The sequence below is a fragment of the Triticum dicoccoides genome, chromosome 7B, assembly GCF_002162155.2.
Source record: "Triticum dicoccoides isolate Atlit2015 ecotype Zavitan chromosome 7B, WEW_v2.0, whole genome shotgun sequence".
Lineage (NCBI taxonomy): Eukaryota > Viridiplantae > Streptophyta > Magnoliopsida > Poales > Poaceae > Triticum > Triticum dicoccoides.
In genome coordinates, this window is record NC_041393.1 from 453305399 (window position 1) to 453311903 (window position 6505).

Here is a 6505-nt window from a genome sequence, read left to right on the forward strand (position 1 = left end):
ACTCAGCAGATGAACCTGAGGAGTACACGGGTCCACAAGAGAGGTCGCACTCTTTTGTTTCTGCTTAGTTATGCATTGCTTAAAGTTACCTGCTACTTTATCGTCCCGTTCACCTCTTGGACTCCAAGTCTGGTCAAATTAATGTTCAAACTTGAGTTCTAAATTAGTTGTGGGGCACATATGAGGCAGCAATGAATAGTATCTCTGTCTAATATCTCGTTCACCTAGGGTATGCCTATGTTGTTCATCTTGGGTGGGAAACAAACAGTAAAGCAATCATCATCTGTCTTTTTATTAAGTTAAAGCAATCATCAGCCTGCTATCATTATTTTTGGATCCATCCACTAGTTCTTACCATCACTCTAAATTCTGCATGCTCTCCTCACATAATCTCACCATATTTTTTCCTATGCATGTCAGATATTGTACAGAGTAATGCTGAACATGTAGAGAAAAAGAGAAGAGTTTTGCGCAGCAATACAATGTCATGCAGACATCGCTCCATGGTGGGTTCAATGGCAAACCCTCCCCCCTCTCCAGATTGTAATCCAGAGGAAGATATCTGTTCTAAGGCGGATTCAGACGCGGCTGACCACTCCTATTTACCCCCCAAGGTGTTTGCTCTCCCTTGGCATGATGATGTTAGTCATATCATGCATATGTTGCCTTGTAGTGCCTACTTTTGGCATCATATATGTCATCTGCTTAGTTTAGACATGTTCTGTAATGCCACCTGTTTAGTTTCTATATCATATATGGGAATTATGCAGTCTCATGTGTTTTAGCCAGCCATAATATATGTGAAATGTGCAATGCCATCCTGTTTAACCAGACATCATATATTTGAATGATATCTTGCCCATCATTTTCTTCATTACATTTCCATTTGTCGACAATGTTTGTACATTAAACTACTCTTCCTGTGAATGAGCCATTTGGGTGGGAGATGGAAAAATCTGGAGTGAAAACAAGGCCTTCGGAGCAGACAGTGCTACCTGTCGAAGCAGATCTCTTGTTGGGTCCCGATAGCTCCTTAGAGATGGATTCAGAGACATACGACTAGTCCTATTCCCCCACCGAGGTGTATGCTCTAACTTGGCATGGTTATACTGCTAATATCATGCATATAGTGTCTTGCGTTGCATAGTTTAGACATCATATACACAATATTCAACACCATGTTCTTAGTTCAGACATCATATCGAATGCCCTCTATTTAGCACATAAATCACATATGTGAATTAAATCATGCGATCCTGATTACTTAGATAACATGTAGGTGAATTATGTCATGCGATCCTGTTTAGTTATTCATCATATCTTTGAATTATGTTATGCTATGCTATCCAGTTTAGATAGACATCATATATGTGAAATTATGTCATGCTATCCGTTTTAGTTAAACAATATAAATGTCAACTATTTCATGCCCTTTTTTTCACACTATCTATTGCATCTGTCTCTCGTACAATGTTTGTACATTCAACTATGTTTCGTGTTTATCAGCCATTTGAATTAGAGCGGGTAATGCCAATATCTAGCGGACTAAAAACACGGTCTTCAAATAAAACAGTGCTACCTCTTGGTGGAGATAGCACCCCGGTTGTACATGCACGAGAACCAGCCCTACCACACATAACCCAAACTCTCGCAGATTGTACCCCTACTGCAATGGACAGAGAACTAGCTTCACCCAATCTAACCCCAACCCCAGCAGATAGTAACCTAGTTCCTGTTGACACAGCACCATCTCCATCACAGAGCTCCCAAACAAGAGCAGTTAGTAAGGCAGCTCCAGTGCCCAAAGGGCCAGTACTACCACGGCGAACCCCAACTCCACCAGTTAGTACGCCTATTCCTGTGGAGGAAGCACAACCAGCTAGTCGTAGTTTAACATCTATCGCATTTGATGTTGTTAAATCCTATGTGCGTATCTTCCCATCTTGGAAATATTATATTGAAGATGAAGGAAAATGCTAATTGCAGGTATTTGTCCAGGAGTTATGTGTAAGTAATGTTATTCATGGCAATTACTTTGCTTTGTCCCATACATCCTACCGCCATGATGGTCATAATATAGCAAAATTTCCCATTTTTATCTATAGAGAAGGACCGATTTAGAAACACTGGATGAGGTAACCTGTGCTAATACCTCTGCTATCTTCAAGAATGCTTGGTGGCAGTGTCAGAATTACATAAAGAAAACATACTTCACGGCAAAGAAACCCATCAAATTCCCTTACGTTCTCCTGAGACACATTTACTGGATGATGACTGGGAACGCCTTGTTCTGTACTGGTCCCGAACCAAGAATGTGGTAAGGTCTATGAGCTCATTTTCTATTTTTTAAGTACTATATTCTTGCGTCTTACTGTACTCTGTTCATGTAGAACAAGTGCCTAAACCTGCAGAACAATTGTTCTAATTTAAGATTCCATTGCTATCATAGTTCAAAAAAGCGCTACGCGTTAATTGTGCGTCTTGCCACCGCCTTGCGCTTTACTTACCAAAGTGCATGCTTATGCACAGTTATGCATAGACTAAGCGTAGTTATGCGCAATGCGTTTTGCCAACGCCTAGAGCCTAGGCGCACTTAAGCGCTCGCTTAGGCGCGCCTTTTTTAACTATGGTTGCTATCGTGCATACTGCTTTGCTCTTGTATCACTGTATTTACTCATACAAACTTATTTTTAAATTGAAGGATCCAATCGAAACTCCAATGGCACAGCAGGTATGTTCACGCATGTTTCTTTAACAGGTTTGCTCTTATCAATAGCTCTATTGATTTCAATTTCAATTGTGTATACAGTTGACTTCTCATGTCATGCACATTACTAGCATCACAACAGAGCCAGTAGTGTTGTTGTACATGTAGACCCGTGGTACCCATCTCAAATCTTGTTGTGCCGTGTAGTTTCCCACGCTTTTTATTCTTTCGCTGTTGCTTTGTCTTGAACTGATATGATTTGAACCGTGTCTCAATTTTGATTTGGCAAGACAATGCAGTGACCATAGGACATAGATATATGTTTGTTTGATGCTTTTATTATGTACTAGTACTTGGCAATAGAAGACTTGGTAGTTTAATCCTCTCCACCTTACTAATGAACTGGTTCACCGAAATGAGTTTCATATACTAGTACATGCTAAACCTGTTATGTGTCTGCTTGTTTCTTCTTTTAGAATGCTGATAGAATATTGGGGAAGAGTGCCTTATTAAGCAATGGTAAAGGAAGTAATGCAGATAAGGTTCAGGATAGTGAGACATCCTTGTTGGTCTCCAACAAAGCTGATAAAACAGCTATAGAAGACTATCTTCAAGACAGTGAGACAACCCCAAAGTCCTGTCCTGGTTTAGTGTTCGAGTTACTGGCCACTACCACTTGCACAAGTTATTCAAACTCACTGTCTGAATCAGTTTGGTTTCTTGAGTCTCAACTACAAGCTGAAAGACATCGATCAGCTGTGCTGCGACAAGAAGAGGAAGGACTGCGGAAGTCCCTGGAGCATTCAGATGCATACTTTCTGGTGCAATAGCAAGCGTTGGAGGATTTTAGCGCCAAACAGGACAAAGCTAATAATATTGCTAAGCTTATTGCCAGCATGGTGGATACCCAGGATAACATTTCTTGAGCTCTTCTAAAGTTGTTTCAGTTATGCTCTTGTTTTGCTACCGCGTTTATTTGCACTGGTGGCCAATTTTGACGGCCAGTGTATGTAATATGCTGCTTTGTTCCCTATGTTTGCACTGGTGGCGAACTTTGATGCCCAGTGGATGTATTATGTGTAATAGCAGTAATAGGTAGCGTTAGTTGCTTGCTTATTTATTTCCATATTGTCTTGTTTAGTTGTTTGCTTGTAGTCACTGCAGTTCTTTTTCCGTGTTTTTCTAGTGGCCACAGTAACCAGTTTTTGGTAACTAGGCCACAATAATCATGGCAACACACGGACTGTTGTAACCATGGGCCTCCTGCGAGCCGTATGATCCATGGGCCTTCTACGGGCCGTAGGATCCATTGGTCTTCTATACGGGCCGTAGGATCCATGGGCCTTCTACAGGCCGTAGGATCCATGGGCCTTCTACGGGCTGTACGATCCATTGGCCTTCTACGGGCCGATCCATTGGTCTTTTACGGGCCGTAGGATCCATGGGCCTTCTACGGGGCGTATAATCATTTCGCCAGTCATGGGTCGTACTATTCGTGGACCATAACGGGCCGTTAATAGGCCGTATTTGATAACTCTATGAAAACAGCCCAACCGGTTTCTTTTGACATGAAAACGACCCAACGTATTAACGAGCCACAAATGGGCCGACTATAACCACGGGCTAATTGGTCCACAAGAAAAAAATGACAGTATTGGGTCGTAAGTAACCGAATGCTGGAAATGAGCCCAAGAATAAATGGTCCCTGAGAAGGACGAAAGATAACATGGGCTGGAAACAGCCCAATGGAATAATGGGTCGTTAATAGGTATAAAGTGATACACTATTCATTACGGGCCAGTTTCATCACGGGCCGTTAATGGGCCAACAGTTACAAAGGGCCTCATATGGACCAAAAGACGTCGTGGGCCATACATGGGCCAGAAGTTAAAACGGGCTGGAATCATGTTGGACGGCCCAGATGACGCTACTGGGCCTAATTCAGATAGGCCGTAACGGGCCCTGGGTTAGCAGGTTGTAAATGGGCTATATGCGAACAGGCCGTTAACACGCTTTCCATGGGTCGACCCGCCACCTTTTGACCAAGTCAAACGGGCCAGCCTTTTCACGGGAATGGGCCTTTGTTGGGTCGTGCCACGTGTCGACATATCATAGGCGCCTTGAGTCTAATGAGTAGATGACATCTGTCCCAACGGTGAGCCGACACGTGTTTCCTCCAGCCAATGATGATTTTACACGTGGAAAATCCCCATTGCCCGGGGCTGTTAACGGGTTAACAGATCCAAAACCGGACCCAATAGCTTAATGGCATTCTGTTATAGTAGATTCCACGTGTCGGTCACCCTTGACGAAAGCACTTCTGTGATGTGCGATTTATCGTCATGGAAGTGGACACTTCCGTGATGATAATTTTGGTAATGTCATGGAAAACTTCTACGACAGCACAGGTATGACTATCTTGATTCTGTCATAAAATCATCATGGGTGTACATGTATGACAGAAAATGTGACCTATTGTGACAAACATGTATCATCACGGAAGTGTATTTTTTTGTAGTGCATGAGCAACAATTCTTCCATTGACTTCGGTTGGCTTGAGATCTTTGTAATTTGGCATCATTTGGATCAATGTGCACATGGTATCATATTTTCCATCCAAGGCTCTCAAAATCACTTTGATGATGAATTTGTCGGTCATCTCTTCACTTCCTAAGCCGGCAATCTCATTTGTGATGAGAGCAAGCCTAGAGTACATTTCAGCGACACCTTCACCATCCTTCATTTTGAACTTGTCAAGTTGACTTTGAAGCACATCCAACTTGGATTCCTTGACAGAGTCGGTACCTTCGTGCGTATCAATCAAAGTGTCCCAAATTACCTTTGCATTCTCAAGACGGCTGACTTTGTTGAATTCTTCGGGGCACAATCCATTGAAGAGGATATCGCAAGCTTGAGCATTGTATTGCAACATCTTCAATTCTTCCGTGGTAGCTTCACGGTTTGGTTCTCTCCCATCAAAGAATTCACCTTGCAAGCCAATACACACAATAGCCCAAATGGCGGGGTTATGTCCAAGATTATGCATTTTCATCTTATGTTTCCAACTAGCAAAATTAGTACTATCAAAGTAAGGACCTCTACGGTGGTAATTTCCCTCACTAGACGCCATACTCTCCTAGGTTGTGAAACCAAGGCTATGATCACCAAAGCTATGGAAATCAAGGCAAATGGAGACCAAAGCTCTGATACCACTTGTAGGATCAAAAGTATGTCTAGATGGGGGTGATTAGACTACTTGACCAAATAAAAACTTTACCTTTTCCCAATTTTAGTTCTTGGCAGATTTTATCAACTTAGCACAAGTCAAGCAATCACAATACAATTCAAGCAAGCATGCAAAGAGTATATGAGCAGCGGAATGTAAAGCATGCAACTTGCAAGAAAGTAAATGGTGGGAGTTTGGAGGGAGCAAACGCAATGTTGACACGGAGATTTTTAGTGTGGTTCCGATAGGTGGTGCTATTGTACATCCATGTTGATGGAGACTTCAACCCATGGAGGGTAAGGTTGTGCGAGTCCACGAAGGGCTCCACCCATGAAGGGTCCACAAAGAAGCTACCTTGTATATCCCATCATGGTCATCGCCCACGAAGGACTTGCCTCATTAGAGTAGATCTTCACGAAGTAGGCGATCTCCTTGCCCTTACAAACTCCTTGGTTCAATTCCACAATCTTGACAGAGGCTCCCAAGTGACACCTAACCAATCTAGGAGACACCACTCTCCAAAAGGTAATAGATGGTGTGTGGTTGATGAACTCCTTGCTCTTGTGCTTCAA